This window comes from Colobus angolensis, unplaced genomic scaffold (genome assembly GCF_000951035.1).
Source record: "Colobus angolensis palliatus isolate OR3802 unplaced genomic scaffold, Cang.pa_1.0 Scaffold109, whole genome shotgun sequence".
Taxonomy (NCBI): Eukaryota; Metazoa; Chordata; class Mammalia; order Primates; family Cercopithecidae; genus Colobus; species Colobus angolensis.
Genome location: NW_012111919.1, coordinates 3,760,007 through 3,785,002, shown reverse-complemented (window position 1 = coordinate 3,785,002; position 24,996 = coordinate 3,760,007). Strand labels below are relative to the sequence as shown.

The 24,996-nt window shown below is 36.9% G+C and overlaps 1 long non-coding RNA gene across 1 annotated transcript; it reads left to right on the top strand.

Annotated features, from left to right (window-relative positions):
• The first annotated feature begins 1,258 nt into the window (after window positions 1-1,258).
• LOC105517930 lies at window positions 1,259-24,180 on the top strand. Its single transcript, XR_001002748.1, has 3 exons — window positions 1,259-1,286; window positions 1,556-1,733; window positions 22,284-24,180. It is a non-coding gene; the product is annotated as an uncharacterized LOC105517930 (long non-coding RNA).
• Window positions 24,181-24,996: the final 816 nt, after the last annotated feature.

The window sequence follows — 24,996 nt, the reverse complement described above, 5'->3', positions numbered from 1 at the left end:
AAAATGCAAAGTAACAAAAAAGCAGGAAAAAATCACCAAAATTACACAAAGTTTACTGGTAGCAAGCACAGTGCACTGTATATATACTGTTTAATTTGAAAATTTTGAAATCAAGCACTGTGGTTCTATTTGTCTAGAGTCTCCATCTTGCATATCTCATGTCAGAGGCCTGAATAGTGACAACTGATATTCAGAATAATGATAACAATGATTCGCAAGAGCATCAGGCAGAAAAGAAATACTCAATTTCTTCATTACACTCCACTTAATAAAGCATAAAGTAGATTAAGACATTTTAAAAGACTTTCTGTGAAAGTTAATGTGTACAAAATGTTAGTGTATCTCTAGTATCAAAAAAAGTTCAAGAATACCATTGAATTATTTCCACTTGTGCAGCAAACTTCTTCCCCAAGTCTCACACTTCAAACAAATAGCTCCAATTAGTATCACCTTTCTTTCATTCAATAAGGAGTCCTCTTTCCCTCACATTCCACGTCCAATTCAAATTCCATGGCTCTTCTCTGAAAATATATTCTGAGCTGATCCTTTTCTTACCATATCTATTAAATGCCCCATAAAAAACACCAATATTCTTCCAAGACTTCAGCCGCCGTCTCTGTAGTCTACTTTCTCCAAAATCTTTTCTTCATAAAGGACCCAGCCTTTATCCTGTTTGATTTTCCCCACATCAAGTAGCTTACCTGGTTTAAAGGTAACACAAGCACATGCTAGTTGTCAATTTAACTAAAAGGTAGGCTCTTTCAGACCAGGGATCTTGTCTCGTTCAGCACTTTGGTCTATATTGTGCCAAAAAGAGTGACACGCACATATAATGTAATTCTGGCACTCAAAGAAAACCTTTATAAAACGAAAGAGCAAGAAATAAATTGCGGGGGAATTGCTTAAGAAGTTAAGGAGTGAAAGTAGCTTGGACTATGGTGATGGTGGTAGAGAGAAAAGCAATCAAATGTAAAAGAGTTTGGAGGTAAAACAGTCAAAACTGCTGACAGATTGGATAGCAGGCATGAGGAAAGTGATAGTGATATGGTTTGGCTGTGTCCTCACCTAAATCCCATCTTGAATTGTAGCTCCCATAATCCCCACGTGTTGTGGGAAAGACCTGATAGAAAGTAATGGAATCATGAGGGTGGGTTTTTCCCATGCTGTTCTCATGATAGTGAATAAGTCTCACGAGATCTGATGGTTTTGTAAAGGGCAGTCCCCTGCACTCACACTCTTCCTGCCATCATGGTAAGGTCATGTTTGCTTCCCTTTCCACCCTATTTGTAAGTTTCCTGAGGTCTCCACAGCCATGCTAAACTGTGAGTCAATTAAACCTCTTTCCTTTATAAATTACCCAGCGTCAGGTATGTCTTTATCAGCAGCATGATATCAGACTAATACAGAAGGTGTTAGGAACTGAGTATAAAAACGGGATAGATCACTGTGTCCTTGACTGAGATAGAATACACTGAAAAGTGTCCAGGATGTGGAGATGGGAGACAGACAGGTAGTGGAAGGTGGAAGGTGACTTTCACAGTCAGTTTCTTTCCAGAGAGAAGACTGTTCTCTGGTAAGGTTTGTGCTTCTGGGAACATCTCATCAAACGTCCTGCCAGCGGGTTTAGTACTGGAATTTGAATATGGACTTCTCTTTTCATCAACCAGCTGTGTTGCTGTCAGCTTTTATCTTGGGCTGGACACTTTGGAGTGTTTAACTGAAAGCGATGAAAGGTAAGTCAGGCATGACCAGGCTGCTGCCATAATACCCAGGAAGTCGTATATTGTTAACCCAACTTGAGAGCTGCTTTTTTTTTTTTTTTAAATGAATGTGTTTAAAGTACATTTATTTTCAAAACTCTGCCTATATTAAATTCTGTAATCCTGTTTCACACTTTCTGGCTGTGCTTTTTCTGTTTTGTTTTTGCCACTTTGCTCTTTCATCTGGCTCAGCCTTTGACCACATGGGCTACTTTTTTTTAATAACTTTCCATGGGATTTTGGAATGCAGACAAACATGTAATTCTCCTAGTTATGAGTTTCAGATTTTTTAAATGGCAGTCAAACCTATATTTAAGTAATTATCAGAATTAAAAATAAAACAATAACTTTGCATCTCCTGTTAGGAAGGATTACAAATTTAATATGCAACATTTTCTTTCTCTGTTCATCATGTTCCAGCCCTACAACACAGTTATCAAGCTAGAAATATGGAAGGCATCACTGAGCCCTTCTTACCCATCTTACTCATCAGCCCATCTGTGAATTATTTAATTCTATTTTCACACCTGAATGTTTCTCACATCTATCCTGTTTTCTGCTGTAATTACTCCCTTCTATCCCAAGTCTTTTTTATTCCTTACCCAGACTTTGACAATAGCCTTTCAACTAGTCTCCTTTTCTCTAGTACACCCTCTGAGAAGTAAACAGTGCTTCATGCTACATGAAAATTTCCCTTACCCTACATAAAACTCTTCAATGATGTCCTGTCACCTCAGAATAAAGTGTCTACTTCACAACATGGCACACACAGTCTTTGAAACTCACTCTTGCCCACTTTTCTGGCCCTGAGCTTCTTAGCTCCCACCTTGGATTTCTTTGATCCAGAAACAAGAAACTATATATTTTCCCATAGCATATTATCTGATTATTATTATATATTCCTCCATATTGTCCTGCCGTCTTGAATAGCTATCCTTTCCATCTCCCTACATCTAGTGCTTGGACATAATTCATGATTTACATCTCATGTTGTCTTGAATGCCTGCTCCCATAGACACATTAAGCCCCTGAACCAATAATTTGCCTTGCTTTGGTGCTACAACAAACCCGCATCATTATGTCCATCGCTGACTTTGCCATATATTAGGTAATTATATTTTTATGTGTTTTTTCCAATACACTTCTAGCCCCTTAAGGGAAAGGACTATATTTTGCTATCTCTTTCTTATCAAAGTACTAAACAATATATATATGTAACTTTCTAGCAATATATAAGTGTTCAATGTTATTAAATGTATTTTTGCTTCAAAACATGGCAAGACTTTATCTGAAAACCGCGATGTTTTTACAGCATAGGAAAATATTCTGTGATTTTGTTTCAGCTTCATTTGTTCTGCTTTCCTCTCTGTAGATCCGTATTATTCACATACTAGCTCTCTGCTCTTTGCTCTCCCAGCTATTCTTTTCTTTCTTCATATTCATTCCCATGACCTTTTTCTTCATTCCGACGTTTACCTATACAACACTGATTTGATGTTTTTGCAGTGGAAGTTCTGTGCTTTATTCTTTCTTACGTGGATTTAATTTTACTTTCTTTCCCCCAGAATCTGTTTAGTGGGTTTTTGTTTTCTTTAATTTTATCTGGAGAGAGACCACTTTGGTGGTAGAGACCAGCTGTTTTGTGTGACCTCTTGCCCTGGCCAAGCTTATCTGTAAAATGAACACATTAAATGTGCCTACCTCATGGGTTTGTTGTCAGGATTAAGTTGAATAAAATGTAAAAAGCACTTGAAACTAAGCACGTTATAACGTTGGAAGAAAGGACATACAACCCCACTGATGTTTTCTTCCATTTAAACAAGAATCTAATAGAGAAATACGTCCATCTCTTCTCCTCTCCATCTTTTTTTCTCCCTTCCAGTTGCCTGAAGGATTGGTTAGGGATAAATTCTCATCCCCTTTTCTCTCTTCCTTTTGGAATTTCTTTGCCTACTTGAAGAGAACAGACATGTTTTCTTGATTGCTCTTGGTCATAGTTTAAGTTCTTCATGTGTTACTCTGGTTTACTTACTGTTTTTCCTACTACCTTTTCCTTGGTTCGAACTCAGGTGGAAAAAAAAAAGCAGTGTGTTTGTTGGCTCACCTTAAATTCCTAGTATCTGGTTTGTTAGGCTGGGCATCTTAAAGAAAAGAATTTGGAATGCATTGTGAGAGATAAAAGTTATGTCTGGAGTTTGAGGCTTATGGCACAGTTGATGTGCGTGGCTGTCAGCTGGGGAGGCGCTATGCTAGACAATGGCCACGTGGAAATTTTCCTTTATTTTTCACAATAGCTGTAATATATATTTAATACTTCACGAGTAAATTCTGTAAATGCTTCTAACTGAGTTTAATGCTTCAAATAGTAAACTAGGCATTCCAAAATGAGAAGAAATGATGGTTTGTTTCATGGGAACATAACCCTACTTTCTATTCCATGTTCAATATTTGTTGTCTTTATTGTGTTGTTTACGGTTCTTGCTGACATTTGAATAACAATGAGTAAAGATGATATCTCATATAGCATACCTTGCTATATTGTTCTTTGGATATGCCTAACTTATAGTAGAGCATTTCTCTGAGCTTGAGGTAATCATTGATGCTTTATGCCTTGCTGACATGCTGGGGAATGGCTTAACCCATGGAGAATGCCAGATGCTTGATGGAAAAGCTTCTGTAAACTTGTACACTTGTTTTTCGGGTGGCTCATCAATTTAGAAGGTTTTTAGCAGTGTTATGTAGTTTTAAGCCTTTCTTCTTTTTATTGATGCAATTCTCATACCATAAAATTTGTTTGATTCAATGCTTTTTGTGTATTCACAAAGTTGAGCAATCCTTACCACTAATCCTAAAACATCTCCATCAGCCCAGAAAGAAGTCCTTGTACCTATTTGCAGTCATTCCTCATTCACTCTGTCCCCAGCTGTGACAACCACTAATCTACTTTCTGTCCCTATGTAGTTTCCTATTTTGGACGTTTGATACAAATCAAATCATCCAATATGTGGTCTTGTGTCTTCTTTCACTTAGCATAATATTTTTAGGTTCATCTATGTTCTAGAATAAGTCATGTCTTCATTCTTTATATGGCTGAATCATAATCAAATGTGTAGGTATACAACATTTTGTTTATCCATTCATCACGCGTTTGAGGGAATTTTTGACCTTGATTTGTCACTGCTAACTTTTTTACCTAAGGACAAATGGTTGTTTCTGTAGCAGTGGAACTGTATGCACCAGCTTCTAAGCCAAGCTTGTCCAATCCATGGTCTGCTGGCCATATGTGGTCCAGGATGGCTTCCATTCAGCCCAAAACAAATATGTAAACTTTCTCAAAAGATTATGAGTTTGTGATTTTTATTTTTAGTTCATTAGCTATTATTAGTGTTAGTGTATTTTATGTGTGGTCCAAGACAATTCTTCCAGTGTGGCTCAGGGAAGTCAAAAGATTGAGCACTCCCACCTAAGCAAAGCAACATATTACTTAGCAAACTTGAGTAGGATGTACAGGTTCAGAAAAAGCACAGGGAACTAGGTAGATAATGGGAACCAGCCCAGTGCTGACAAGGCTGGTGGTCTGTGAGGATACTAACAGGCAAACTTCTGGCTCCAGTGGGTCCAGGCAACCTCATGTAGCCTAACGGTCCTGGTGAAGCTTGACCTCAAACTATATAGATGCAGTGGGGGTCTGGTATTACAAGCTAATTTGCACACATTTGCCTGAATTTATGTAACAAAGGTTTCTTCTTTTAACCAACAAAATAACTGAGCTTTTCATATGCTTCTGAAACTAGTGAGATTCTAGCTATATATTGTTAGGATCAGAACTAGCTTAATAGTCTTAGACCAGTTGCAAATTCCATTCTGCATCCAGAGCCAAGGAAAGATCATTAGTGGACTTTCTGTGTCCTTTCCAGAGACTCAAAAGTCATGCCCAATAGCTAGTATCAAGTCAGCTCTGGTCTGGTTTAATATAGTATGTGTGAGAAGATTCCCTAAGAGATAGCTCAAGGGTCTTCAGGTCAAGGAAATTTATAGCAAGAGGCAGTGGAAAGAGTGTGGCATAGGATTACGGATGCTGTGTCACTAGATATAGCCTGCCCTCAATTCTGTACTCCAAAATGAAAATAAAATTGAAGAAGTTTTGAATATATTAACTGAAAAACAAATGCACCTCGAATAAACCCTGGTGACTGGAAATGCTATTATGGCAAATTTCTAACTTTACTATGAAGGTCTCAATACCTTAAATGCTACTTTCACAGAAAGGAGATATTAGGAGAATATGGTAAATACATAATAACAAAATCAGTTTCTACTGAGAATTTTTTTCCAATTGAATTTACCACAGGACATAGATGAGCTAAAATATGACGAATATATAAGGATCTCAGGAATTAAGGCATTTAAAATATGAGAAAGTAATAGTCAGCAGCTGGTGATATTGAAGGTCCCTGAAAATCTCTTCAAGTGGCAGATCTAGTTACTCATGCAAGCATTGGTAGAGCAATTGGTAACAAGTGACCAGCATTAGCCAAAAGTAACCTCTTGTTAAAAAGTGTCTCCTTAGTTTTCCTACGAATTATAGGCAGCTGAAATCAACTTTTTGACATCCTAGATGGTAGGAAACAGTGGGCCACCAAGGGCGGAAGGTAGGCAGGGTGTATTTGATTTAAAACACAAATGCTTTACTCAAATGGGTCCTAGAAAAATGTTTTACATTGAGATAATTGCGCTAGGAGGCCGGAATTAGCTTGTTTTCATAATTCTATTTTTTGAGATCAATGTTATGTTTTTATCTCCCACAATTAAAAAAGTGAAACATATAGGAGAATGGAATTGAACTAACACAAATCTGAAATAATCTAGGCTCTATCTAGTACACAAGAATTATTCTAACTCAAATTGAGCAGCACGATACATTTAGGAAAATACTACAATATTAATCATCAACACATAGTATCAATGTCAGGCACTGCACTAACAATCTGATTTATAGTCATTCATTTAATCCTCATACTAATATCAAGAATAAAATTTTCCTCATTTTATTGAGAAAACCAAAGCAGAGAAGCATTTAATATCTCATATATTACACCAATTAAGTGATAGAACAGATATTAAAACTCAGGTATCCTGACCCAAAAGCCCATGTTCTTGTTCATTCTACCATACTCCTTTCTGTAGGATACATTTCAGAGTTAAATTTCTTTGGACTTGTTTCTCAATAGGAAAATTTTTTTTAAAAATTCCATCTTTATTTCGAGTTGTAAAATGCAAAGGGGTTTAATATTTGAAATTAATTTCTTGCTCAGAATTTGATATTGAAAAGTATGTTCAAATTTTAAACACCTGTAACTTCGGTCTTTATTATTCTGCAGAAACTCTGATAGACTATGTTGGGAAACCTAGTTATGTCTAGTTTGGATAGAAAAATTATAGAAATCAAACTTTGTATACACAATAGACTTTGACTTAATCAACTGGTGTGTTTCTCAGAAGCATTTTAGTGCCTTATGGGGACAAAATTTCTATTTCCCACTGATAAGCCCAGAAAATACCCAAAGAACCATGTTTATTATTGGATGAGTGATATCATGAAGTATGAATATGACTTTCCCAACTGTTGACTTTTTCCTGTAAGTGGAATGGTTACACCTCTGATCGCCTATGGGCATGATGGGGGTAACTGGGGAAAAAGTGTATTACTAAGGTTTACTCTCCTATGGAGAGTCACCAATACTTGTAACACTGGCCTCCTTCCAAGCCTTCAGTCACTCCTATCTTTTGTGAAGAGGAGGCATTCACCTTGCTTAGGAGTTAGGTTTAAGGAGTTTGGCATGCTCATTCTACTCTCCTCCTTTTGCAAGTTGTCTGTTTAGAACTACTACCCCCTTAACCCATTTATGCCTGAGGTTTCAATTTTTTGAATTTTTGCATGAGTGAAAAATCAAACCTTGGTGATGACCTTGAGCAGTAGGATATAAATAACTCCCACATGCTTAGCATTTCAATAATGAAACACCGGTCATAAGTGGGTTAATTGCTCCATGTTTCCAGGTCTTCCTGGGCCTGCACCATTGACTAGGGAAGTCTAATTTTGAGATTCAGCATTAGTATTAGTACATCCTTGCCTGTAAGGGAAGCTACACCCTCAGTTATCAATTTTACCTGTAAGCAGCACAATATTTTGGCCTATTTGTATTAATATTAATACACACATTTATATATTTTAACAATGAACTCAAACTCGAATGGAGAAGGAGGGTATTATTTATTGGATCATCTTGAACTCCTCATAGTAATCAAACTAAATAGTGAACATGATTCTTAGTATCTGCCTTAGTCAGTTCAGTGGCTATAACAAGGTATCATAGACTGTGTGGCTTATAAAGAACAGAAATTTATGCATCACACTTCTGGAGGCTGGAAGTTCAAGATCAGGGTATCAGCATGATCAGGTTCTGGTAAGGGACTGCAGGTTGCAGACTGCTATCCTCTCCCCATGTCCTTACATACTGGAAGGTACTGGAGAGCTCTCTTAGGTCACTTTCATAAAGGCACTCATCCCATTCGTGAGGGAGGTAATTCACAACCTAATCACTTCCCAAAAGCTCCACCTCCTAAATGCCATTACATTGCAGGTTAGGACTGAAACCCAAAGGATACATTTTGAGAGGACATCCAGTCCATTGCAGCATCATTGGTGTTGCCGGTGTCATTGGAATAGTTGTTATCATCATCATCTCAGCTGGAACCTTTCATCCCAGTCTGTTTCCTTTTCATTTCAGCTTATTCATTCCTCATAAACTCATCTTTTGATTTCATGAACTTCTCATGTAGTTCTCATATTTTCACAGAATTAGCTTCATGAATAATGGTTTACAGAATGTTCTTATCTTTTATTTATAGTAATCTATACCAATGGTACCCTTTTACTTCTGCAACCTCATGTTCTTTTTCCATTATTTTTATATTTATAATAAAACCTGAACTTTGTTATAATCTTTGAGCAGTGTCAGTTTTATCTATCACCAGTGTTTGTCTTAGAATATGCAAACTGTGTTTAGTTCTGACCTAAAAGTGGAAGATAAGGTGATGTGAGAACTTATGGTGTGATTTCTAAGGAATTATTGGGAAGGAAAATGTAATGTGGCTCAGTTGGACTTGTATGGTGTTGTCGCCACTCCAGAGAAACAGGATGGACCTCCATCCCAAATCTGCTTTGTATCTAGACTGTTAGGCCACACTTGCAACAAGAGAATAAAAAGATTTAACATTCACATATAAAGGCTTTCTAATGCAAGCAGAAAGCCCTCAAACAGATCTGAAAATGACCTGAGAGCCAGAAAACGCCCCATACTTAGGCTCAAATTTTTCATTGTGGTTAGGGGCTTGGTCTTGGGTAAAGGTTCCCACACAAAGGAAAGGGGTTATGTGATTTGAACCTCCCTCTGGAGACAAAGGAGGGATTGCCAGGGCTTTTTAAATTTTTTTTATTTTATTTATCAGCTTTCCCAGATATGGGGAAGAAGGGGAAAAAAAAAAAAGGATAAGGCTTTCAAACTGTCAGCAGTTGGGCATAAAAAAAAATGCAGCCAGACATTTTTTAACCAATGAGATTGTCCATTGTTTCCATGTCCTAACTTTTACATGGAAGATGTTCATCTTGCATACCATAAAAGAGAAAGTAATTTTACTGTTTATTTAAGCATAATCCATGCAAGGTTATACTGATGAGATTCAAAACTACATGCTTTGAACGACATGTCTCCCCGTCATCATCAAAACAACAGTCGAACAACAGAACCGGGTGAGGTGGAATTTTTGTACAGAAGTTATGCTTAAAACTCTGTCTTATTTTGTGGGAAAGAAGAGAGATATGGAATAGCTAAGGACTCATGTTTGAGATATATAAACTAAATAACTTTGTTAAAATGTAAGAATAATCATTAAACAATAGAAATAGCATGTACAACTTGCAAATCAATCTGGAGAAGAAAAATGAATGAAGAAAGTCAGTCAGGGAAACTGGAGGAAAAGGAGGAGAGATAAAAAGATAAATGGAGAATACAAGTAAGATGACAGAAAAATAACAGATGTATGCAAAACAAATCCCCCACTTTTATTGTAATTTCATCTGTGAATAAACAAAATCTACTCAAAGGAGAAACTTATACTTATGTTGACGGGGAGACATGTCCAATGTTACTGACTGCATTGTTGTTTGTAATAGCTGAACATTCTAGCAAACTTAAATGCCCATAAGTGTGGAAGTGGATCAATAAATCACAGTATATGCATACCATGAAATACTGTGCAACAATTAAAATTAATGAACAAGATCTGCATGTATAAATTAGATAGATTCCAGAAATAATGAAGGGTAAGAAAATAAACAGCTAGTAGAATGATGCATACATTATTGCCACCCTTAATTCGTTTTAATTAAGAGTTAATTTAAAACCATAAATACTATATAGTTTTTAATGGATAGACTATGTGTCCTAGAAGTATAAAAAATACAAGCAGGAATAACGCACACAAACTTCAGGATAATAGTTATCTCTGGTGGTGGGGGTGAAGAGAGAGAAGAAGGAAATTAGAAAATTCTTTAACAGGATTCCTAATATTTAGGGGTGTTTTTTGCATTTTTAATAACCAGAAGCAAATATGGCAGCAGGTTAAAGTAATTTGTACATGGATATTGTCATGTTACTCTCTATTTATTTACCCACAAGAAAACATTACATACTTGACCTTGTATAAATTTAAGATATTTTCTATAACACAAAAATATTTTTTAAAATGTGAACAGGATGATAAAAGTAAGGCAAGAAAAGGGATGGTAAAGAGCCACTGGAGAAGGACATACAGGAAGTGAAGTTGAAAGGGGGCAGCATGTGGTACCCCAGCCTTGATCACATGTTAAGGAATGGATCCAAGGAACTGGAAGAATTGGACTTCCACTGTAATGAGTGGAACTGAAAAGAAAAAGGGAATAGAAAGAGGCAGACATATCGACTTGGCTCATCTGTAGAATGAGAACTTTCACATCCAATGAGTTCTATTTTCTAGATAAATCTGAAGCTCAGGTTGACTACTCGAAGACTGAGAAAGGTAACAGAATGTTGAGGCCAAGATGGTTAGAAATTTGAAGACAAGAGAGAGTTTGAAATGGTTGCTGGGGGCAATGAGAATGAGAACTGAATGGGTAAACAAGCAGTTATGTTCGTATGTTGCGCATGAGTGTAACCCTCTATTTTTTGCATTCCCAGTTGACCTGGGTGTAATTTGCTGAGCTGTTATCAGCAGCCCAGACTTGGACATAGAACTATACAAATTTCCACAGTTACAGTCAATCACAGTTGAGATTTTGCCAGTCATATATGATAATCACAAGTTAGTTTAGCATATTGACAAGAAAATAGCTAAAGTAATAGATCAAGAACTTAATCTGGATAGAGAGGAAACTAAAAATGTAAGAGGGAGGACAGAAAGACAATAGTAAAACAGAAAAATATAAATAAAAAAATTTCACAAATCTCTCTTCTGAACAACCACTATAACACTTTGGTGTATTTCCTCTGAGTACTTAAAAGTTATGTGTGTATATATGTATTTATATATATATATATTAAAAAATATTACATAGGAAAAGACAGATATATGTATGTGTACATATATACAAATACATATACTCACATATGTACCATATACATGTTTATTTTGTAAGTAAAAAAGAATATACTATAGCTAATACTTTATACCTTTTAAAATTGTATGTGACTATTCTTCCAAATTGATAAATATTCAACTAGCATTGATTTAATGAACATATAATATTGCATTTGAGGGAAGTAAAATAATTTATTTAATTCATGTTCTACAATAAAAATAATCTAAATTATCTAATGCATTTATGTTATCAGTTGTTTGATATCATTCAATGCTGTTTTAATAATCAATTTGAGATTCAATCTTTCATATATCTGAATTACTTTCTTAGGAAACATTTCTAAATGTAGAATTATATCAAAGGGCTAGCACATCTTAACTACAAATTGTGCTCTAGGAAGTTTTTACGTATGTATAAACACACACATATATATATATATTTGGTATTTTCAAATATATATACATATATATTTGATAAGTTGCCTTTAAAAATTCTTTAGGATGCTCTAGGAGAGAAAGGTTTATAGTACCTCAGAGTACAAGTGCTGGGACCAATAAGTGACTTTTTCTCTATTCCTTCAGAGACTGAGAGTCAGATATCATAAGGATACAATGAACACTGAACTGAACTTAATTCAGTTCCATAAATTCCAGTCTATTAACCATCCTGAGACTCAACACAACAAGGAACAATCAGTTCACATTTCCTCCCTTGGTTTAATTCTTTATTTTTGAGAATGATACAATATTCTTTCTGCTACCCAAGTCAATCACTTTATAGTTATTTTCCCTCCTGCCTGTCAACATCTAGTCAATTTTTCTGAGCACACAAGCCATTCATCTAGCAAAAATATATTGGGCTGACCACGCAACAAGCATTTTGCAAGGTTTGGGAAATAACGAGATGTTCAATTATACAAAATGTATACTCTCTCTTCAATATTTCTACAGAATTTACTATGTGTACTGCTCTTTCAACCTTAAGACACACAGGCTGTGGCAGGTAGATTAGGTTTCCCAGAAGACAGATTCCAAGATAGAGATTTGTGTGCAGGTGGTTTACTGGGGAGTGCTCTCAGGAAAAACAAGCATCATCAAGGGAGGAAAGTAAGACTGGGCACAGGGCTATGTTGAATGGTGATGCATTGCAACAGGGGTGCTCGCCAGTCCCAGAGAGAGAGCTCTATAGCTAGAACAGCCCTTCAGAGGTATACTCAGTGGAGGCAAGGGAGCTGGGATTCTGCATCTCCCCATGGAGCAGTCATTGAATTGATATTGCCCCCAGAGAGAGAGAGTAACTTTGAACAAGGCAACTACCTTAGGCCAAGGACAATTCTTGTGGAGTATTCATCTATGAGCAATCAGAGGGCAACACTCCTGAGAAATTGATACCTAGACCCTAAAGAGACAGAATCTGAGAAGCCATGCTAACTTGGATTAGTGAGCTGAGCTCTGGTTCTTGGAGAACATCAGGAAAAACAGCTGTTAGGTGTGGGCTTAATACCTGGGTGATGGGTTGATCTGTGAAGCAAACTACCACGGCACACTTATGTAACAAACCTGTGCATTCTGCACATGTACCTGGAATTTAAAATAAAAAACTGATTTTCAAAAATGCTTTGGGCTCAAAATATAAAAAGAAACCACCATATATATGTAAACAAACAACTTGCTTATGTGCAAAGCTTGTATCATCAATTGAATTGTAAACACTTGACAGCTACAGAAGATATGTTAAACTTCTGTTTACTCATAAGTCTAGCATAATGTTTCATAAGTACTAGTTACTCAATAATACCTGCTGTTTGACAAAATCCTGCCTCTTAGTTTTATGAAGCACTACCTGTCCCCACATTTACTTTCTCACCTATAGCTGCCATATTAGTCTAAGCATTCATAATTTCTTGCCTGGACTTTGCTTAAATCTTATAAATAATTCTTACATTTTACCTCTTTGATAAAATCTCTCTGGCATAACACAAATATGGTAGACCGTATCTTTATGGTTAATCGTGTGGTTACTGAACTTTAAACATAATATCTTATAGTGAAGACATGTATTAAATATGAAGTTTCTCCTCTTGTATGACCTACATATTTACATGGTTTGGTTTTATGCATCTGATGCAAGGCCTGTGTTCTCTAACCCTCTGTTTAGCACTGACGTACAAACACGTGGTCTTCTAGATGAATTGTTTACAATGTGCTTCATGTAAAGTCTCAAGGTAAAAGCTGTGAGACCAGATAAAGCTGAAGCAATAGATATTAGGGGCAACAGCCATACAAGTATTCTGGCCCAAGTCTGTTCAAGAGGCATGGCCCTTAGGGACCAACCCTACTGCTTTCGTATCATTTTCTTCTTAAAATCCTAGTTCTTCATCTTTTCTCCCCAAAGATCAGAAGCCACAGCTGTGTAAGGTCTCTGTTAATAGGGAAGATGATACTTAGAAAACCCAAAGAGAGCTACATGTGCTACCATCCAGGAGACAGATGAGTCAGGGTATGTGTGGAATCCAATGTATACTCTGAGTTGACTCTGCAAAAATTCAAAATTGTATCAATTTCTCTATGCTCCAAGCATTTACATGTTTGGAGACACAGCATATAAATCTTCTATCATCTGTTTGATCAACAAAATTGCTAAATTCATTGTATTTCGGTTTCTGTCTTTTTCTCATTTTATCATCCTCTATTCATTATTTTAAGATACTCCTTGCCTATTATGAACCAGACACCATATCAATTGCAGTACAATCAACATCTCAATGTTGACATCTATCCTTATTCATGATTATTTCAATTATACAGTAAGTGAGACTCAAAGAGATCTTAGGTTTTACCAAAGGTCACATTTCTAGTAAGTTAAAGAAATGAAAAAGTATAGAATAGTTCATACTTTTGCAAATGCCCCATCCTGTCTGTCCACAGACATCTGGAAGGGAAATTATCTTTGTGGTCCAAAAATATAAATGAAATATGTGCCCAGTCGTTTGGTACTCTAGGAACCTGCTTTAGATCTGCCCATTCTAGAATCTGCCTGCTCCACCAGGGCAGAGGCCTGCTAAGTGTGTGTCCTTGGGTTGGCAGGTGAGAAAGAGGAAGCCCTATCTGGAACAAAGCAATGTAATAACAGTATCAGACATGAATTACACCTTACACATGTTCCATTATAGATATCTGCCACAGACAGTGCTGACTTCTTAAATATCACAAGTGGGTGACCGCTATTATACAAAGCTCTGTGAAATGGAATGACTAATCTATAAACATAAGCATGAGATTGAATAAAATATATATAAAGAAATATATGCAATATTAATTTAGCATAGACAGTATCATATCCCATAGACCTTCTTGCACAATGCAGTGACACACCACTGTGTTATTAATGCTTTGGAAAAATTTATTTATTCTATTCCATTAGTGTATTTTAACAAACATTGCTCTGGGACAGTATGCCTGCCAATTTATGTTTATGAGACTGTCAACATAATTTACATGCAGACAAAAATATGATACAATATTGCCAATGCAGAATCGCCTTGTCAAATGATATTGTCACAAAAAAAATGAAAGAGTACCCCAGCTGAGGAACCAAGCATATTCATCACTGTTGGCTGCAGAGAATTTGAGGTGACACACAAATACATTTAATGCCTTTTTTTCATGCATCAAATGAATAAAAAGTGAATGAATGAGGTACTTCTGACTGCCATATACTGTGCAAAAGCAAATAGATTTCTTGTTTCCCTCAGAAAAAAAAATAAAAATAATACATAGGTTCCCGAAATGTTGACAGAATTATATTTATTATTCATTTGGAAAACTGAGTATGCTACAAAAATCACAATAGTTCTAAAGTGTTTGGCTGCAACGATTGAGACTGTCATGGAAGGAGATGATGGCAAACTGAGAGTTCCTAATCCAGGCAGGATGAAGAGCAGGGGCAGCGTGGAATGATGGTAGATATTTGGCCTTGGACCTTGTGTTAAATAATACAAGAGATTTTAATAAGACTGCTTTTTCTAGAAGGTGAATAATTAGATGTATGAACTTGTCTTTTCTCCACTTTGACAACTCCAAGGCTCTAAGGGCATGGTTTCTGCACACTGGTAGGTTCAAGTCCTGGTTTGAGCTGTACATAACTGAGCTTCAGTAGTATGTGAATGCTTCAGTGAAAAGGTTTTCCAATTTTCCCTGTGCTGATGGCTTGTAAGCTCCAGAGATTTCACTGGCCAGGAGAACATCCAGCATGGTAACAGGGAGGCCAACCAGGAAAAACACAGAGCTTTACTAGTCTTGAAGGATTTGTTCTCCAGGTACTACCTTTGCTCGCTGATAAAAGGCCGTCTGTGCTGGAGGCATCTTCCTTGCTCTGGGCCATATCATCAAAGGTGAGCCAAGTATAACTATGGCCTGTCTGCCACAAGCCTGCTTGGTACCAAGGGACCAAGCACCCTTGTTCTCAACATAGTCCTCCTGTCTCATAGGAATTCCTAAAGTAAGAGCATAATGGCTCTAGTAAACTTCCTGTTGTTAGAACATATGTGCTTAGAAGTTATGTTTTTAAGAGAAGAAGAAAGAAATATCCTGGGTTCAGGAACAATGAAAGGAGTTCACGTTCAAGGTTCACAATCTGCATGGTGCTGGATTAGCAGCAAATTAAGGACCCTGAGTTCTTTCCTGAAACTGTAGTTTAACAAACAAATGTATGAGTAACAAAAGAAGACTGGGGGAGTGCTTTGTGTAGGGGTAGGGAAAATATGCACTACTTGAGTCTGAAACCCTACTCTGCCACATACTCCACAAAAGACACTCTGATCCTTAGTATCTTCATACATAGAATAAGACTAATAATTACCTCGCAGTTTTGTTGTGACAATTAAATAGGAAACAGTCGACTCACATGAAATGCCTAATGTTCAGCCATTTTCTATGTACCAAAAAAAAAAAAAAACACTGGCAATAGCATGTAATTCACCTAGCATGGTCCCAAACATACAGTAAATGCTTACTGGATACCAGTTTACTAAATATAACATGTTAAACATTGAAGAAGCTATGCAAAAGAAAAAAGTTAATGCATTAATATATTACTACTACTGCTACTACCACTATTACTACCACTAGCCTGCTGGTCTTTGTCAATGATATTTGAAATACAATCTTAAATATAACATTCCAAATGTCTCAGTACCATGTAAGGCATGTGATGAAACATGAGATAGTCTATCTCAATATGAATGTAAATTTCTGTAGCATATATATAGAACCTTGACTATTTATCTTTAGGCTCCATGAACATACAAATTTCTATGAGAAAACATTTTTCCTGAAATTGACCTCTACTTCAAGACATTGAAAGCCCTGTTTAAACTGATGCCTCCCATTAGGTAGAACAGAACTTGTCATTTTGCACTTTACACTCTCATTGATAGTATTGTCCAAACAGCAGCTGGCTTCTGCAATTCACACTGGAATTTTACTGCGAATTAATAGCTGGGCAGAATAAATGGTGGCAGGATGATGTGGGTGCCTAACACACCATTAGGGGTGAAGGCACAGACAGAGCTTCTGAGAGTGAGAGTTTCCAAGCCCAAATGCATATCCAATTCATTAGTTAAGGGGGAGAGGAAAAGGGCAGGGTATGAAGAAGAAAAGTAATGAAAGAAAGCAACATCAAGACAGGGAGTAGATAGAGGAAGGAGCGATCATCTAATGGAGAAAAATTACTGTAGAAGAATAGGATGATGCATAGTTAAGAGTAGCCCACACCTGCTGGGTTTGAGCGAGGAAAGTGTGTGCATTAGGCACCAGCTGGAATGAATTATACGACACCTTTTCTTTGGCCAGAAAAATGTCTTTCTGACCCCAGCTGGTGACTGATCAGATGGTGCCCTGGAGAATGAAGATGACTATCTCTTGTCATTTTGATCTCTGCATTGAGTATTACCATTTCTATCCTTACAAAAGATTTAAATCCATTTTAAAGAAACTGTATTCATCAATTTATCTGAATAACTTGTAGCCTAATGTATATGGGATAGTTTGGGATGACAAAGGCAGAATTTAAAACAAAGAAAAAGTACTCTTTCATGCCCCACTGGAATGACAAATTAAATTATATTTCATCTTGTTTTAATTGCATGGAGTGATACACATATTGGTCAAAACCACTACTGAATTTGATAAATCATTGAGTCTGGAATTTTTCACTAAAAATGCAAATAGATTCAGATGATATGCTCCAAGCATATTTGCACCTAAATCAGAAAATTTATCGTCTCCAGAAAGACCATTGAAATGTAGAGTCAGATATAAGCTCAGCTGAGATAATTATAGCATCAGATGCTAAGAGCCAAATAAACTATGTAAAATAATATGAACTTTTTAAAGCCAATGCAAATATGCCAAAACTAAAAAATGTCTGAGTGACAGAACTTTTACACAGCCTTCATTACATCAGTCAATGGGCTTAGATTGTGGCTTCCTATATTATCTGGTGCTCTGGCCTTAGTACAGAAAGTGGAATCACAAATTAGATATGCATTTCATTGTGGTCCTACCTACAACTATATTGACGACTAGAATCAATGTGTTCCTAAAAGGTACTAGTGCACTATTGGTGAATGGCTCAGATGAGAGTTTTGACACACAGACCAAAATGAGTTTATATAGAGATTTACATAAAATCTATGCTATAACATTTATTTTAAAATAAATTTATGTAAATACAAATTATTTAAAGAAAAATATTAAATTTATTGCATGTTAATATGTCAAAATATGTCAAAAATTGTGTGAAAATTGTGACTTTGTTCCCTGAGTGATTAAAGTTTGCCAAATAGGAGTTTAGATGAAGGCAGAAGTGGCTGTTGGCCAAATCTCCAGATGGTTCAAATCTAAGAGGGATGGAGCCAATGTCTGATAAGGGAGCCTTGATGGAGGGGGGAGCACTAGGCTGAAATTAACAAGAATAAATTAAAATAGTATGAATGTAATTTTTTATATTTTAGCTATGAAACAACGTCAGAACAAGCATGAGGTCATGGGGCCTCTCTTTACTACAATTGATAAGAAAATATTAATATTATAAAGGTCTTGTCATTGTGCTGGTCTTCAGTGTATAAATTGTATTTGTCTAACTTCCTACTTTCACCTTCTATCAGTATAGCTCAATACGAGTCAAGAACTTCCTAGAAGCATAATTTAGGATCTAAATAGAAGAACATAATGGAGAGAAGGGCAGTGTTTTTCCTACTCCAAAAAGAGAGACAGGAAAATAAAATCAAGCCCTGTCATTTCAATCACTTGTTTGATATTGGTGGTAAAATAAAATGTTTTTAGTTCCCCATCCTTTTATAACATGGAATCTTCTTTTGTCCTATACTTCTACCTCTCTTTTTGTCTGTGTAATCTTGGAATTTATAAATATGTCATTTTTAATGTATCATTGATTTGACAATGTATTTTAAGACTTAGACTTAGTTTTTTAACTAGTTACAAAATTTTTTTACTTTTATTGGAAATGGGTTTTCTTCCACCTCTTTATGTTGTAACATCTGCATTTCTTACTTTTGGCTTCTATGTCTTCTTCATCTCCTTATCAGAAGGCTCTATCTTCAAGAGCATGTGTATGTGCACACAGGTACCTGTATGTTTTGAGTGTACTTGGCTGATGGAAGATCTGAGCTTTTGTATATCTAAAAATTTTTTCCTATACTTTTCTACATAAAGCAAAAATCAAGAAGTCTGGGTAAAATAATCTCAATTTACAAAAATGTTTCTTCAAAGTCCTATCAAGTCTCATCTATTATTATCTGACTGTTGGTGTTAAAGAGCAAAAATTCAATAATTTTGTTACTTTAAGACACTATATTTCTAGTTTTGTCTTTTTCCCGCTAATGAATTCAAATTTTGATCAATAAGTTTGTAGGTATTTTAGCTGATCATGCCTGTAATGTTGTGAGACTCTTCAATCTATGTAGGTCTTTTTTTAGTTGAAAAAATATGTTTGTATTTTGCCCTCCCTGCTACCTGTTTGGTAATTAATTAGTTTTATCTTGTGTTGCCATTCCCTGCCTACCATATTTATCACGTTTTTATTTTTTTTTAATTTTGTTACCCTATGGCTTTGCACTTTAAGTTTTTTTTGACGGAGTCTCACTCTGTCACCCAGGCTGGAGTGCAGTGGTGCGATCTTTGCTCACTGCAACCTCTGCCTCCCAGGTTGAAGTCATTCCAGTGCCCAAGCCTCCTGAGAAGCTGGGATTACAGGTGCATGCCATTATGCCAGGCTAATTTTATTTTTTTATTTTTTATTTTTTAGTAGAGACGAGGTTTTACCATGTTGGCCAGGCTGGTCTCGAACTCCTGACCTCAAGCAATCTGCCCGCGTCAGCCTCTCAAAGTGCTGGAATTACAGGCGTGAGCCACTGTCCCAAACCTCATTTTGAGATATCTAAATTGTTTTTCCTACATGACAGTTTAAATTGCTGTGTCATCACGCCTACCTCTTCTGCCTCATGACCCTCTTTGTGCTCTCAGACTTCTTGAGAATCTCCTTCATCTCTCTTTTCATAAGACATTACCTGTTACCTCTCCAGCACATCACATTACTCCCTCTCCTTATAGTTTTAATTTCTGTTTTATAAAGAGTAATCTTTCACTCTAAGAAGAAAGACAGTTTCCTACAATTTTCTTCTGGAACTTAGAATACAGTATCTTCAGAAATCTTCCCTAGCTTCTCCTGTGTCTGAAATTGTTTATTTTGGCCGCATAAAGAACCTTCCTCACCCACACAATTTCTCCTCTTCTCATCCTTGAGCCAGTCAAGAATAATTCACAGCCATTATTTGTCAACAGAATATGCAGCTTGTCTCCTTTCACCAAATTTATCATTGCCTATTCTCTATCAAAGGAAAGGAACTACTACCATTGCAATTGTATTAAAATTTTTTTTAAATTAGAAAACATTAAGAACACTTAGGGATTGTATTAGTCCGTTTTTTAAACTGCTATAAAGACCTGCCCAAGACTGGGTAATTTATAAAGGAAAGAGGTTTAATTGACTCACAGTTCACCATAGCTGGGGAGGCCTCAGGAAACTTACAATCATGGCAGAAGGCTGAACGGGAAACAAGACACCGTCTTCACAAGGTGAAAGGAGGCAGTGCCAAGCAAAGGGAGAGAGCCCCTTATAAAACCATCGGATCTCGTGAGAACTCACTCACTATCACGAGAACAGCATGGAGGAAACTGCCCCCATGATTCAGCTACCTCCACCTGGTCTCTCCCTTGACACGTGGGGATTTTGGGGATTACAATTCAAGATGAGACTCAGGTGGGAACACAAAGCCTAACCATATCAAGGATCAACCTTGACACATCTTTCTTGCTATATTCTGGTACATTAGCAAGTCCTGTGCGTTTAACCCTGTAAATATATCATTAATATCTTCACTTCTGTCCTGCCATCGTAATAATCTAAGGCACCATGATTTCTTATTTGAACTGTCTGGATAGTCTCCTAATTTGTTTTTCTGTATCTACTCTTCTCTTGCCCAAAATGACCTTTCAAAACTGCAAATGAACTTATGCCTCCCCAGGTGAAAATTCTTCAAGAACTTGCCATTGTTCTTAGAATGAAAACTCAATTAACTTCACATCATCTACAGGATTCTTTATATTCTAGTACTTGCTCCAATCACCAGACCCATCTGGTGCTCTCCCTGTCTGAGCTTTTCCCAGTCTCCTAAATAGAACCTGTTTCTTTCTGCCACAGGATCTTTGCATTTAGAATTTCTTCTGTCAGGAAGCTCCCTACCTCCACCCTATACAAAACACTTTGTTAACACACAAACTCCAATCTGTCAGTTCAAATGACATACTTCAGGGACGACACTTTCTTGAGATTCTAGATAAGAATCAATGCCCCTCTCACCTATTCCTAGACTACATTCTCATTTTCCCTTATAGTACATTTCACAGTGTCAACTATACTCCTGCCATTATTTCACTCAGTGTCTTTCATCTCATTAAAAACCCTATTCCATAGTGACTGTTTCTGTTTCAATCAACATTTGTTGAATTCATTATTGAATCTCTGTGTCCTCTTCTCAAAGATACAGTTGGAAAACAGGTAAAAGTGCAGAATTCCTGATTCAATCCCTTATTTCAATTAGGCTTTTAGCAAATTCTTGCATTCTCTATTGAAATGGCATCTGATGTTTGAAAAATTGCAATTCCTATCATACATTAGAAACAAGGTTCTTCAGCCTTGCCCACTATGACTTATATCTAAGGATTCACATCCAGAATGTTGGTTCCACCAGGTTACTGCCCCAGACCCAGTCAACTTTGGGTCTAGCTGAGACTTACATCAAAAGTCACCTCCCTGCTATTGATAAACTGGCCTCTTCAATTCACTGCATTATATCTCCCTGTTTTATTTTCTTCTTCATAACTAATAATTTATTGGTATTATTTGTCTGGCTCCTCCACAAATTTCTTTAGCATAAGGAACCTACCTCTGTTGTTTCCACTGCATTCAATCACAAAGTACAGCTGGAGAAAACCAGACTAGAATGAGAGATATAGGATCATTATAACATCATCAACAAAACCTGGCTTAATTTGAAGCTGCTTTGTGCTCTCTTTGCTTTCCTCTAACCATGCTAATACTGACAAAGTGAAGCCCTTTTCCAATGCATTCATACCATCCTACACAGACCCAGACCATGGGCCCAAGCTAAGATATATTCATGGAATTATGTTTGCAAGGTGAAGAAAATGACAAGAAGCGGGAGACTTTCTCTGATCTATTCATGTATTTTTCCCTTCAAGGCACTGGGGGAGGCAGAAGAGCAGGAGAGGTGACAGCTGACCAGAAAGAGTATGGTGCTGCAGCCTGGGCTACCTGTCATGGAAAGGTACGATAGCTGCAGGTCTCAGACCTCTCCAGAATCACTCTCATGAACATGTTTGGGAAAGAAGTTATGAAATAGAGGCAAGAGTGTGTTACAGGTAGGAGTCTTTTTTGGGGAACAATAAGATTGTCCTCTTCTTAGAAATAGCTCTTCTGGCCATGATCCCTTCTTTCTCCTACCAGAACTGCTTAATCCCATTGCCTGAGCCTTTGAGCCTGCAGATTATCCATTATGTGACTAAGAATGAGATGACACCTGTACAGATACATGATTTGCCTCTCAGCTGTTAGCTGTTTCTACAGGAAGCCTGAGCCATTAAGGTATTCTCAGGGCAGGAATGACCTAGAAGAGATGGAATATAAGCTCAAGACAGTAAGACGGGGGCCTGGCCAAACACCCTTCCTTATGGGAACTAGGAATCTTGGTTATAGCCCACGTTTTTCCTTCTTCTCCGAATCCAGGTGATGGTTTTGGTTTAAGAGGCTCATCTATGAGAATTCTGTATCAAAATTATTGCAGGGAGAATAGACCTCTTCCATTACCTAGAACAAAAGTTAGTACTTTCCCCTATTTCTTGTCTTTTCTTTCTTTTGTACTTCCTATTACTTTTGGTGCTGTAGAAAGATTTCTCTGTCCAAAAAGATGTGAAATATTCCAGACATATTGCACCAAGGGTGTGCGTAGCACAAAATCAACTTGCCTTGAGCTTCTCTGATATATAGCCAATGTTTTAATGTTCCCATTTATGCCGATCCATAACACATCTTCATAGTGTTGGCTTAATCACAAATGACAAGGGTGGAAAATGTAATAAAGACAGGGGCACATTAATCTACTTTGTATGAAAATGTGGAAAGGTAATCCAATTTTGAACTGCTTGCTCTTACAAAATATATAAAAGTTTGTACGATTTCTGCATCTTAGTTGGGGAGATGGTGGTTAATCCTAAAGAGGTATATTTCAGGTAGAGTCCTCGGTCCCTTACATATAAGCACAGAGGTAGTGGCACATACTGAGAAATAAAGGTGGGGACTCTGGGGAGTGAGTTGCCTGATGGAAGCCTGTATATCAGGCAATATTCAGGAGTGTCCATTCCTTGTGGGTCTTAGACAGATATTCCAATGTTAGGGATGTTGTTGTGTCTTCTCCTGCACAGCCCCTAAGGCTAGTTCATATGAAAAGTAATTCTGTCTCTACTCCCTAAAGACAAGCTGGAGTTCATATGGTGAAAAATCCATAGAAGGGAGGTAGACTCAGCTAGAAAGTGTGTTTCTAGCAGGGGAGTTGGTGTGAGGGAGAGAATAGTTACGATGAAGTCAGGCTTGTCTTAAACCACAACTGATGTCATTCCAATCACTGTGTGTGTCTGCACTTGTGGGTTGTGTGCATGGCATGCATGAATGTTGATGCATCTGCAGTGCTCTCACCTAGCAGACAAGCATAAGAGAAATGTGAGCTCTGGACTTAAAGAGTGCTGAGTGTTAATATCATCTTCTATTTGCTCTATGACATGGCCAGTAGTCCACCTCCTCTGAATCCCAGTTTCTTTATTAGTAAAATAGATATTGTACTAGTTATCTCTTAGGATTAATAGAAATACAGGACCCGGCAATTCTATTCTTAGGTATCTGCCCAAGAGAAATAAAAACAAAACATAGGCAAAATGTGTACAAAATCTTGTACATGGATGTTCATAGCAACATTATTCACTATAGATAAGAGGTAGAAACAACCCAAATGTCTGTCAACTGACAAATGCATAAACAAAATGTGGCTTATTATTGAAATAAACAATGGAAAATTATTCAGCCATTAAAAAGAATGAAGTACTGATGCATGCTACAGCATGAATTTGCCTTTAAAACATTACACTAAGTGAAAGAATCTTGTCACAAAAGACCACATATATGATCCCTTTGTATGAAATGTCCAGAAAACAGAAAGATGTAGTGACAAATGAGATTCATGGCTGGCCTAAATTTTTTTCAGTAAAAGCAACTTTCCTTCCTGTTTAAGGAGGTTCATTTTTTCTTTGTTGTGAACTTATAATGGTTTTCCTGCCATGTTCTTGCCTTACAAAGGGCTTCTGATTCTCCTCAGGACATATCTCCACCAAGGTTTTTCTCTTCCTCAGCTATAACCAGTATCATCCTAGCAAGTGACTCCCAGAAGATGAGGTTCACAAAGAGACCTATAAAAAATTACAGTACACACCAAAATAATCGCATGATTTTTCCAATTTATATCAATAGAATCCATGTGTGTGGGAATAGATCTTAAGGCTGTTGGATAATGATGAAAGGAATATAATATTGGACTGAGGATCTGGGAACGATCCTGCTGGCTTGTTTGCTGAGCTGACTAAAAGCTGGACATGAAATTGACATAAATTATGTTAAATGGAAATGCTAAAAGTCCCCTGGCATATTGTAAAGGAAAATATATATTGGCTTAGGAAAACTAGAACCCTAGAGTAGATTTTATTATGTAAAAACATGCCCTGTTAGTGTATCCCCAAGAGGACACATTCTTCACCAGTGCTTTGAAAAATATGTTGATGAGCAGTCCCCTTGCATCCTTGAAGAACTCTGTGATAGATCCATTAAGTACATGAGGATCGACAGAGGAAA